The 12,405-nt window shown below is 37.6% G+C and overlaps 3 pseudogenes; all 3 read right to left on the minus strand.

Annotated features, from left to right (window-relative positions):
* Positions 1–3,709: 3,709 nt before the first annotated feature.
* On the minus strand, positions 3,710–4,252 carry LOC149234991 (alpha-dioxygenase PIOX pseudogene; annotated as a pseudogene).
* A 218-nt stretch (positions 4,253–4,470) lies between these two features.
* LOC149234992 (uncharacterized) lies at positions 4,471–9,501 on the minus strand (annotated as a pseudogene).
* Positions 9,502–11,702: 2,201 nt separating this feature from the next.
* Positions 11,703–12,245, minus strand: LOC149234993 (alpha-dioxygenase PIOX pseudogene; annotated as a pseudogene).
* Positions 12,246–12,405: the final 160 nt, after the last annotated feature.

Raw genomic sequence — 12,405 nt, forward strand, 5'->3', positions numbered from 1 at the left:
CACTGTGTGGTCAAGTGAACTATGGTTATGTTATAATATAAGGTTAATGGATTGGGTTTCTGAATGTTTTGGTATGTATATAATGGATTGTATATTTGAAAGGAATATAATGAAAATTCAACCTCGTTTTCTCAATTTATTTTGTGGTCAAGGGAACTATGGTTATGCTATAATATAGGGTTAATGGATTGGGGTTTATGAATGTTTTGCTATGTATATAATGGTTTGTATCTTTGAAAGGAATATAATGAAGTCAATCTGGTTTTCTCAGTTTTGGGTTTGACCATAAATCTTTGTGCATATTTTTATGTTCTTGAAATTGTATATTTAATGTTTTTGTTGTATTTGTTACAAGTAATTTTGTATAGGGTTAAAACCTACAATATTGAACTATTTTTAAAACAAATAAGAATTATACATCTTCCTCAGTAAATAAATGAGGAAAAAAATCCTAGACTTTAAACTCTTATATGAAATTATGGAATTATTCCATGATTTCAATTAAGATATACTTAACATTAATTTCTATAATGGACATTCACATCTAAAAATCCCTCCATAAGATAATCACAATATTTCTCTTCCTATGTGGGCCTACAAGGTGATATAATGGCTCATTTCAAATCACTCAAGAACACACATCCATTCGGTGCTCATGACATCGTAATATATATGGGTCAATCGTTATAAATAGGGTGGAAACACTTCACATAAAACACAGTTCACAATTTTGGATCCTTATATAGTTTTGGAGGGAAGTTACAATGAACTATTTCAGATGTCTATTCACAGTGAAAAATTTGGATAAGGGTAAGGACAATGAGGAGATCTAGGGATAGAACCTCATCGGTATCTGCGATTTTCAGATGTGTAGTAACAGAGGCCATTTCTGGTATATATCTCTAAAATGTTGGTGAATAGATACATCAAAGATTCAGATCATCTATATTCTCGGTGAAAGGGCAAGATTACAATTCCAGGGTAGGGAATTAGAATCCATATCTGAAGTAGATCATAGTGGTAGTGAAGTAGTATATTGGTGGTGTTAGCGCTCGAATCTGCCTCAGGCTAAATGAAGGCGAGGTTCAAGGAAACATCAAACCAAGCTCAGTCTCGTAGCTAGCCCTACCAGAACAGGAGAGGGTTCTCTCTGAGTCTATCTCAATAAAACTATCAATAGAGTCTGAGATGACTTAAAATGGGAACTGATTTAGGCTAGTAAAATGAATAGGAAAGGGGTGATTTGACAAATGACTGGGTTTTTTTGGCAGCGTGGGATCAAGAATAGCATGAGCAGGGAGACTAAATCCGAGACACAGATTATCTCAAGAGTCAAGACAGGCAATAAATTTAGCATCCAATTTTGAAATTATATGGAATGAAAAGAATGCTGAGAGGTTGACAAGGGCAATAGATGAATCCTTATCAAACAGAAGAAAACAAAAAACATGAATACCTTCCCAAGGCAGAGCAACAAAATGGATTCTGCCTTTATCACTTAAGAGTATTCATTTAGAAATGATTATGAAATGAAATGGAAACATAACAAGCTACATATGAAACAAAGGAAAAGAAAAATGCTAAATTCACCCCACAAGAATCTCAGGAGTCAGAGCTGTATCTTTTCATTAAATCCCTGTGAAAACTGTATAGTGAAGTTTTCCTTCACAGCTCTCCCACTATTTGCCAGAACTCAGAACCGTTTACACATAATTTTCATACAATAAATAGATTTCATCTGAGGGAAAACAAATCGATGAAAAGTAGGGAGCTGAAAACCAATCGACGAAGATAGGGAAAGAGTTGTCCATCTGTGCTGGGGCAGAGCAGCGTTACATTATTCCATTTGAAAATTTTTGATGATCAATAAAAAGATGACAACTGTAGCTACATATCATAACTGAAGTGAAAAATAGGAAATTGAATCGTGTTTCCCTGCCCTGGTAGATGTCTCTGATTTAAATTTTGGCTTTTCGATTTCTAACTTTTTTCCTTCCATGTGCCTTTTTCACCACTTGGTTTTCGACCTTTTCACCTTTTGATTCTATTCCAGGGAGACCTTTTCTGTTTGTTAAAGTATGTCATTTTCTTTGCATGGGCAAAAGATGCAACCTTTATAAGTGAATGGTGCCTTGCAGCAGGCAGGCCAATCCAAGGCAAAGTCTCATATACATGGTCAAAAGATGCCTTTTAAAAACATCCAAGCAAATTAGGTTTGCTCCTTGTGATTTATGCATTCTCCTCCTTTGAACAGCTATTAGAATGAACACTGTACTTAGAATTAGTCTGACATACTATAGAAATATCTTTTAAAAAACCACAGTAATTCCTCTTTTCTCAGATATATGTCAAATTTGTGGGAAAATTCAGCAAACCAAATACAAGAAAATAGCCCTGCCAGATGTTCTTCTCACTCAATAATTATTAGTATTTGAATAAATATATGAAACACCAAGATGAAATGGCTCATTATTGAATTTCCTGTGAAAACCTACAGAATTGCTAGAAATCAGTCTTTTGGTAATCACAAGTATAGCTACTCCTCTTCTTACTGAGGTTGAAGCTACATATTAAAATGCCAAATGCCATGTGACCAGGCCAATTTCACAAGAACAACAAATATACTTGCAGCACTCTTTGCATCGTGGAATAGGCACCAAAGCCAATGTCAATCTTCCATCAAGATCAAAGTCTTTATGAAAAGATGATGTGTGAATATAAATATATAGGCATCTGTAAGGTATGAATCCTATAGTCTGGAAAGCCGCACCAAATTCTTCTGATGGGTTGGGTTTAAACTCAAACCACCAGATTTATCCCTGTCAGATTTTAATTGCACATCTATATCTTTGATGGTAGTTGACCTTTGTTTAGTTTCTTTACTCTTAATAGTACCTGAATTGAGCTGAGAACATATTAGTGATAAAGATTGCAACCATGGAACCAAAATGGGCTTCCTTACAGCATCATTCGAACCTGTATATCGACCCAAAAAATAAGATGCAAAAGAAGCCCTTGAAAGTTTTTGGCAGGCTCAGTTTCTCCCTCAACTTCAACATCATGGCCAATATTAGATGTGGAATTGGCATTATATAGACCGTGACTCTTTTTCACTAAGATACTTATGCAAAAATATATAGCTGGACTTCCTGCAAGAAGGTACCGTACCAAGGCCTGCACTCCCGAACTTAGGCCTTCAAAAGGAGTCAGGCGTGGATATGCCTCTAAAGCTCTTTGTATATAATTTACAACAAGTTGCTTTTTCAATGATATTGTATCATCCTTCTTATTATGCGAGGAATATTGGCTTTCTTTTTTGGTTTGATAATTTGGAAGTGAACCATGTCGTTGGTAATCACATTCCAAAAGATTACTGCGAGAAAAAATTTCTTTGTTTGTGGTATGCCATTATGGAATCGATTTTTGAATAACGCATTGTCACCTATATAGTGAGTCAGTTGTAGTTACCCCATAACTGCCTCCAACATTTGATAACTACCCAAATTCCTTAGTAAACTGCCCATTAAATTACTCATCGATAGGTCTATATATATGAGATTATTACCTTTCCAGATGATTGCCAAATAAGAAACAATAAAACGCCTTAAACTTCAAGAAGCGACACCTGTAGCGTAGATCCCATAACTGAAGATAAACATAAGCAATCGAATCATTTTTTTTCTGCCATGGTAGTTATCAACGTGTACATTCAGGCGTTTGGTGCTTTGACTGTTTCACTTTCCTTTAGCCGCTTGACCTGTTCTGTTTCCTTGTTAAAATCACTGGTGAAAAATCGATCTGCTTCCAATCGACGTGATGCCATGAGCACGAAGATAAAGAAAGTTGTTTCGCTGATTGCATAACCTTTAATCTTCTTTTCTGCCATCAGGCCCACCAACAGATCCAAGGCTTCAACATTGCTACCATAAACCTCTTGCAGGGTTTGGATAGCTTCCTTATCGTCTGTAAGGTCCTCCCATTTAGCAATGGGAATCATAAGCATATTGCGACGGAATTGATTGTACCTTGATACACTCCTCTCCCTGTCACGATAAATCTCAAGTGCAGGCATGTCTACATGATCAGGTTTCTCCTGGCCACTGGGGTCCTGAGGAATGACGTTTCTCATCCACACAGGGTAATTCCATAGATCGAGGGCACTACAGGCTTGGTGGCCCATTGATACAATTTTAGCTTCATTACCAATCTCTGATAACGTTTTTTCTCGAAAAATTCCAAGGAGCTTCCTCATGTCTATTTGTTTAAAAGGCAATTCTCAGCCTTACAAATCTATTTGAAGCAAGAAATTCAGGTTTTAGAGAGCAGAGGCAAAATTTCATTGTTCCAGTTCTGTGCATCGCGCACTTTGCCCAGTGCACCACGCCTAGTGAGTGCGCCACGCCAGTGTTAAAAATTCACTGTGTAAAAGCGCCCAGTGCGCCACGCTCCTTCAGTGCACCACACCACCTGTTATATGCGCCGTGCTACCTCCAAGTCAGTCAGAGAACTATTTACTTCACTTAAATTGATTTCTAATTTCCTCAATTCATCCTCATGCTTTTTAACTTTGGTCCCAAGTTGCTTCAAATCATTCTCCCATTTCGTCATCTCACTCATAAAAGTCTCAATGTACAATCTAACTTCATTCACCATAGTTTTATTACTTATTTGTGATTGACTTGCTATGCTCTCATCGTAAGCATGAAAGATTGCTCCATCATCGAAAGTTTGATCTAGAACATTAACAATCTCCAGCTGTGGATTTGGAAGAATATCAACCTTAATATGCACAAAGAGCTTGGTATGCCAGGGATGGAAAGCTTTAAATTGAAACAGTCTAATGTCTTTTGGAAGCATAATTTTGGGCACCGTACCTTTCCCTTACTGAATTTGTACTGAACATAACTCAGAGTATACAAATCAACTGTCAACGTATGCTGGAAACCATCCATTTTAGGAGTCACTTTCAAATGTACCATCATACTTTGACCTCCTTTCAGAGTAGAAGCCTCCCCAGATAAAACCAATGAAGAAGCACCATGATCATATATGTTCCCCTCTACATCGATGCATATTATTAGATAGTGCAATTTCAGATCCAATTTCTTTTTCTCCATGATGACCAACACTAACGTTCTCTAACATCATTTCAGGAATGAAATCACATATGAGGGAAACTACAGATATATTAATAGGGATATGAAGAGGATTCTTAAACTCAAGCCCCACATTTATAGCCTTTCCAGAAATACAAATATTGCTATCTTTTCCTTTCAAAGATTTGGAAGAAGACCTTGTTGTGGAATCTAACCAGTTACTTGATGTCAGGGATGTCAATGGAACTAATCCTTCCTCCAAATATTGCCATGTCCTTTCTGGTAAAAGAATAGCTCCAGCAGAGGCATATGTGTGGTGATCCTCAAATGAATTCTCAGTGATGTCATATTAATGGGAGGAAACGTCAGTTTGAACATTTCATGTTTTTTACCAACACTCTCAAAAACATGCAGGAAATATCCCAGAAACATTTCCTGAGTTACAGCTGATTGATGACTACATGCAAGTAACCTCATTAAATGTTGAATGGCCAGTTCTGACTTCCCGATAACAGCATATCATCTTCCAAGATTAAAGTGGACATGGTCTCTGATATAATTCCATCCATCACCTTTCAAATATAGGAAGAACACACATCTATGCTCTAATGGCATGTTTCCGCTGTCCACATATAGTGTAGCGATTTTCTGCAAGGACGAGATGGAATCCAAATTTCCTGAGCATGCGTGGATTTACACGCAAATACAATAGGCTACCTGCTCCAGCAATATACCTTCACGTAAGCTTGGTTCCTCAATAGAGATACGGAAGTAGACATTGGCAGCCTCCTTGAATTCCCCCCTAGCTTTGTGCAATTCCAATCACCAAAGTGCACATCTTGTGGCATATCTCTGACCTGAGGCACCTATTTTTTGATAAGTTGTAAAATCCATTTCCATGGAATACTCTGCTTCCTTTCTTGATTGATCCAGCATGAATAGTGAAATTCCAATCATTTCCCGAACACCAGCGTAACGCTTCCAAGCCTTGTCAATATTGTAGTCACTCGATAACGATCGATAATTTGAAAGAGCAAGTTCATAATCACGCAGCATAAAGGCATAGTCTCCCAAAATTCTGATCTGAGACTCTATCGAACTAAATGTGTAGATGGACCCATTCGAAACATCAGCAGTATCATCCTTCCCTTTATGCCACCAAAGGTTGTAAGCTGATTTTTCAACCCCTTCCTTGTCGCTGAAACCTGTTGATTCAAGGAGCGTATTTTCTGCTCCATGCATGGGATAATATTCTTTACAAAAAATTCTTGCATGAATTCATTAATCTGTTCCAAGTCATTTCTATTGAAACAATGGCCTAGAACATGGTCAGATGATGAATTATCAAATATGATGAAACAAAAGGAGTCAAGATATCTTCTGGTAAGATCTCTTCATTTGATTATGAAGAATTAATACATAGCAACCTACAGACATGTGGTCCAAAAGTTCCCTTCATTTCCAATAGTATTTCATTTGCTTTGTCTGCAGGTCCATCTTCAATAAAGGAAAACCAGTAGTGTATTGAGTAAATGAATTTTCTCGTACTTAATTTTGTCTAGGGGCTTTCAGTCATACACTTGTTGATATGAGATATAATTAGATTAGCTTTGAAAAATCCCGCTCCAACCCCTGTAGATCTTGCTTTGTCTCTTTGTGCTGATGATGTCTGTCTGTTTGTGCTTTTGTACGGACAGGGGCTACTGAACCTAGCAAGATGGGCAGGGCTACTTGAAGAGCTGTAAAAACTTATCAACCATGTATTGAACAAACTTAATAATTTATTCTTTAAAACAGAGTTTTGAAGAAGAACTGTCCTTCAGCATTATTAATAATGTGGATCTTGAAGCGAAACCTTATTGAAGCTTTCTTTGGCCTACAGGCGTTAGTGAACACTTCTGGAGACAAAACCCTGGACTTAAGGATTAAAGTGAACCTTTTTGCCCAAAATGGTATTTGATGATTGAAAATGACGAGAAATGAACCTTGGTGAATTCGACTCTGACAGAAGACTGACAAGACTGAGTCTAACATTGGCTCCAATTGGGATGGCGGCTGACGCTCCGTGGAGGTGCCAAGAACATCAGATCTCTGGGAGAGCTAGACAGTGCCTTCGTCCATTGGGCTATGGAGTCCATTATTCTGACAAACCAACATGACTCAATTTATTGACTGAAACTTGACTCAAACTGACTCAATGCAAACTGAAATGACTGAAAAACTTGACTCTAACAAACTAACTCAAAATAGTAAAGACCTGGACATAAAACTTAAAGCTTGGTGGCAGTACATAGCCACCTGTGTTTCTTACAGGGCCATATACGATCAAACTATATCAAAATTCCAATGCAACCAATCAAGAAGATGGCTTCTTGACTGATTCTTCCTATCAGATCTGCTGGTCAACAATACAAATTGATCACTGGGCATCCAAAAACATAGTTGACCATGATCTCCCTCATCACTGAATACTGCAATAAACACTTTCACAGTTGACTGCAACAAATTGTCTATTGGATCCTGAAAAACATGAAGATTTTCCATTGCCACCTTCTGCAGAGAAAATGAGATGTCTTTTTCTCTTGCTTCTGATTTTTCTTCATAAATAAGAGCACTTTCCTGGTCTTCAAAAAATTCTGAACAAGTAGATGAGCAGATTTCTTCTACAAAGAACATTTCAAAACACGAAACATATGAAGGAGAATCTGAAATGGAATCCATAATGGTCTGGTCGGCTATAGTCTGAATATATTTCTGATCATCTTGGCATGATACGGCCGCCAGATTCTCATTACATTCATCAATCATGAGAAAAGAAACTTTAGATGATTCTTGAAACTCAAGCATGACATCTCTATCACCTATCATAAATTCATCCAGAAAAACTTCTTCACCTACTTGAACAAAGATATCCTCTTGCTATTTGTGAATTGATTGGATTACCATGGTAGGAAGGCTTTGTTGTGATGAGATGAGGGCAGTTAGGCTTGTAACTTTGCATTCTTCATTTGAGGCAGCCTCAACAATGCAATTCTCTTCTAGGAGATCTGGAACAACATGTTTTTCCTCATCACAATCTGTCTCTTGATATGGCTTATCATCATCATTTTTGGAGATTGGAACATCATTTTCCTGTGTATCCTCATTTATTTCAACCAGATCTAAAATAGTACTTCTTTTTTCATCATTTTCAGTCATAGGGAAATCTTTAACCTGCTGATTTTGATTCTGCTGCAAAGTTTCCTCTAAGAGTTCTGTGGACTACTGAAATGGATTTTCATATAATTCTTCCATGATTTCTTCATCCATAAAATTATCATCCTCATATTATTTTTCAAGGCTCTCAATAAAACCATAAGCATGCTTGCAACAATCCTAAACTAAATTTAATGACAGATAAGATTCTTTATACTTCTCAAAGAATATTGAATGAAAATCCTTTAGACAATAAATGGAAGTAGGTGGCAAGCTTTCATGCCAAGATTAGGCTTCGTCTTCCAGAGTAGCCATAAACATTTTCATCAAACAGTCCTCAGGAAAATTGATCTTTAATCTATGCACATGAATTTGAAATTTCACCAGATGAAGAGCAGCATCGTTACCTTCCACATTTCTGAACACAGGCAAATTCTTTGACCAATCTACCTTGGGAGTTTTATTTGGAAAACCTGGGATGTGATCTCGGCTCATGGGAGAGTATCTTCTTACAATCCGATCCATCTTGAAAATCTTACCACTACTGATATTTCTGCAGTGGAGTCACCATGAAGGATTGATTGCTGGATTCTTTAGTGAATGGAGTCGCCAGGTGAATGATTGTAGTCGTCTTATGTCTGATCGCTGTTCACCATCAACAATCATCTCTGAACTTGAGATATGTACTAAGGCAGAACAATCTACAAGTAAACCATTTCCATCCCCAGTATGGTCGCCACTATGTTAGTGCTCGAATCTGCCTCAAGCTGAATGAAGGCGAGGTTCAAGGCAACATCAAACCAAGCTCATTCTGGTAGCTAGCCCTACCAGAACAGGAGAGGGCTCTCTCCAAGTCTATCTCGATAAAACGATCAATAGAGTCTGAGATGACTTAAATTGGGAACTAATTTAGGCTAGTAAAATGAATAGGAAAGGGGTGATTTGATAAATGACTAGGTTTTTTGGGCAGTGTGGGATAGAGAATAGCATGAGCAGGGAGACTAAATCCGAGACACATATTATCTCAGGAGGTAAGACAGGCAATAAATTTAGCATTCAATTTTGAAATTATATGGAATGAAAAGAATGTTGAGAGGTTGACAAGGGCAATAGATGAATCCTTATCAAACAGAAGATAACACAAAACATGAATACCTTCCCAAGGCAGAGCAGCAAACTGGATTCTGCCTTTATCACTTAAAGTATTCATTTAGAAATGACTATGAAATTAAATGGGAACATAACAAGCTACGTATGAAACAAAGGAAAAGAAAAATGCTAAATTCACCCCACAAGAATCTCAAGAGTCAGAGTTGTAACTTTTCATTAAATCCCTGTCAAAACTGTGTACAGTGAAGTTTTCCTTCACAGCTCTCCCACTGTTTGCCAGAACTCAGTACCATTTACACATAGTTTTCATACAATAAATAGATTTCATCTGAGGGAAAACAAATCGATGAAAAGTAGGGAGGTGAAAACCAATCGACGAAGATAGGGAAAGAGCTGTCCATTTGTGCTGGGGATAGAGCAGCACTACATTATTCTGTTTGAAAGTTTTTGATGATCAATAAAAAGACAACAACTGTAGCTGCATATCATAACTGAAGTGAAAAATAGGAAATTGAATCCTGTTTCTCTGCCCTGGTAAATGTCTCTGATTTAAATTTTGGCTTTTCGGTTTCTGACTTTTTGCCTTCCCTGTGCCTTTTTCACCGCTTGGTTTTCGACCTTTTCACCTTTTGATTCTATTCCAAGGATACATTTTTCGTTTGTTAAAGTATGTCATTTTCTTTGCATGGGCAGAAGATGCAAACTTTATAAGTGAATGGTGCCTTGCAGCATGCAGGCCAATCCAAGGCAGAGTCTCATATACACGGTCAAAAGATGCCTTTTAAAAACATCCAAGCAAATTAGGTTTGCATCCTTGTGATTTATGCATTCTCCTCCTTTGAACAACTATTAAAATGAACATTGTACTTACAATTAGTATGACATACTATAGAAATATCTTTTAAAAAACCACAATAATTCCTCTTTTCTCAGATATATGTCAAATTTGTGGGAAAATTCAGCAAACCAAATACAAGAAAACAGCCCTGCCAGATGTTCTTCTCACTCAATAATTATTAGTATTTGAATAAATATATGAAGCACCAAGATGAAATTGCTCATTATTGAATTTCTTGTGAAAACCTACAGAACTGCCAAAAATCAGTCTTTTGGTAATCACATGTACAACTGATCCTCTTCTTACCGAGGTTGAAGCTACATATTAAAATGCCAAATGCCATGTGACCAGGCCAATTTCACAAGAACAACAAATATACTTGCAACACTCTTTGCATCGCGGAATAGGCACCAAAGCCAATGTCAATATTCCATCAAGATCAAAGTCTTTATGAAAAGATGATGTGTGAATATAAATATATAGGCATCTGTAAGGTCTGAATCCTATAGTCTGGAAAGCCGCACCAAACGCTTCTGACGGGTTGGGTTCAAACTCAAACCACCAGATTTATCCCTGTCAGATTTTAATTGCACATCTATATCTTTGATGGCTGTTGACCTTTGTTTAGTTTCTTTACTTTTACTAGTACCTGAATTGAGCTGAGAAATTATTAGTGATAAAGATTGCAACCATGGAACCAAAATGGGCTTCCTTACAGCATCATCTGAACCTGTATATTGACCCAAAAAATAAGATGCAGAAGAAGCCCTTACAAATTTTTGGCAGGCTTTGTTTCTCCCTCAACTTCAGCATCATGGCCAATGTTAGAAGTGGAATTGGCATTATATAGACCGTGACTCTTTTGCACTAAGCTACTTATGCAAAAAACTATAGATAGACTTCTTGCAGGAAGGTACCGTACCAAGGCCTTTACTCCCAAACTTAGGCCTTCAAAAGGAATCAGGCGTGGATATGCCTCTAAAGCTCTTTGTATATAATTTACAGCAAGTTGCTCTTTCAATGATATTGTATCATATTTCTTATTATGCGAGGAATCTTGGCTTTCGTTTTTGGCTTGATAATTTGGAAGTGAACCATGTCGTTGGTAATCACATTCCAAAAGATTACTACGAGAAAAAATGCCTTTGTTTGTGGTATGCCATTATGGAATCGATTTTTGAATAACGCATTGTCACCTGTATAGTGAGCCAGTTGTAGTTACCCCATCACCGCCTCCAGCATTTGATAACTGCCCAAATTCCTTGGTAAACTGCCCATTAAATTACTCATCGATAGGTCTATATATTTGAGATTATTACCTTTCCAGATGATTGCCAAATAAGAAACAATAAAACGCCTTAAACTTCAAGAAGCGACACCTGTAACGTAGATCCCATAATTGAAGATAAACATAAGCAATTGAATCAATTTTTTTTTGCCACGGTAGTTATAGACGTGTGCATTCATGCGTTTAGTGCTTTGACCATTTCACTTTCCTTTAGCCGCTTGACCTGTTCTGTTTCCTTGTTAAAATCACTGGTGAAAAATCGATCTGCTTCCAATCGATGTGATGCCATGAGCACAGAGGTAAAGAAAGTTGTTTCACTGATTGCATAACCTTTAATCTTCTTTTCTGCCATCAGGTCCACCAACAGATCCAAGGTTTCAACGTTACTACCATAAACCTCTTGCAGGGTTTGGATAGCTTCCTTATCATCTGTAAGGTCCTCCCATTTAGCAATGGGAATCATAAGCATATTGCGACGATATTGATTGTATCTTGATACACTCATCTCCCTGTCATGATAAATCTCAAGTGCAGGCATGTCTACATGATCAGGTCTGTCCTGGCCACTGGGGTCCTGAGGAATGAGGTTTCTCATCCACACAGGGTAATTCCACAGATCGAGGGCACCACAAGCTTGATGGCCGATTGGTACAATTTGAGCTTCATTACCAATCTCTGATAACGTTTTTTCTCTAGAAATTCCAAGGAGCTTCCTCATGTCTATCTGTTTAAAAATAAATTCTCAGCCTTACAAATCTATTTGGAGCAAGAAATTCGGGCTTTAGAGAGCAGAGGCGAAATTTCATTGTTCTAGTTCTGTGCGTCGCGCACTCTGCCCATTGCGTCGTGCCTGGTGAGTGCGCCGCGCCAGTGTTAAA

The sequence above is a fragment of the Pinus tabuliformis genome, chromosome 8 (assembly GCF_031772625.1).
Source record: "Pinus tabuliformis cultivar Carrire ecotype Pingquan chromosome 8, CPIR1, whole genome shotgun sequence".
In the NCBI taxonomy this organism is placed as follows: domain Eukaryota; kingdom Viridiplantae; phylum Streptophyta; class Pinopsida; order Pinales; family Pinaceae; genus Pinus; species Pinus tabuliformis.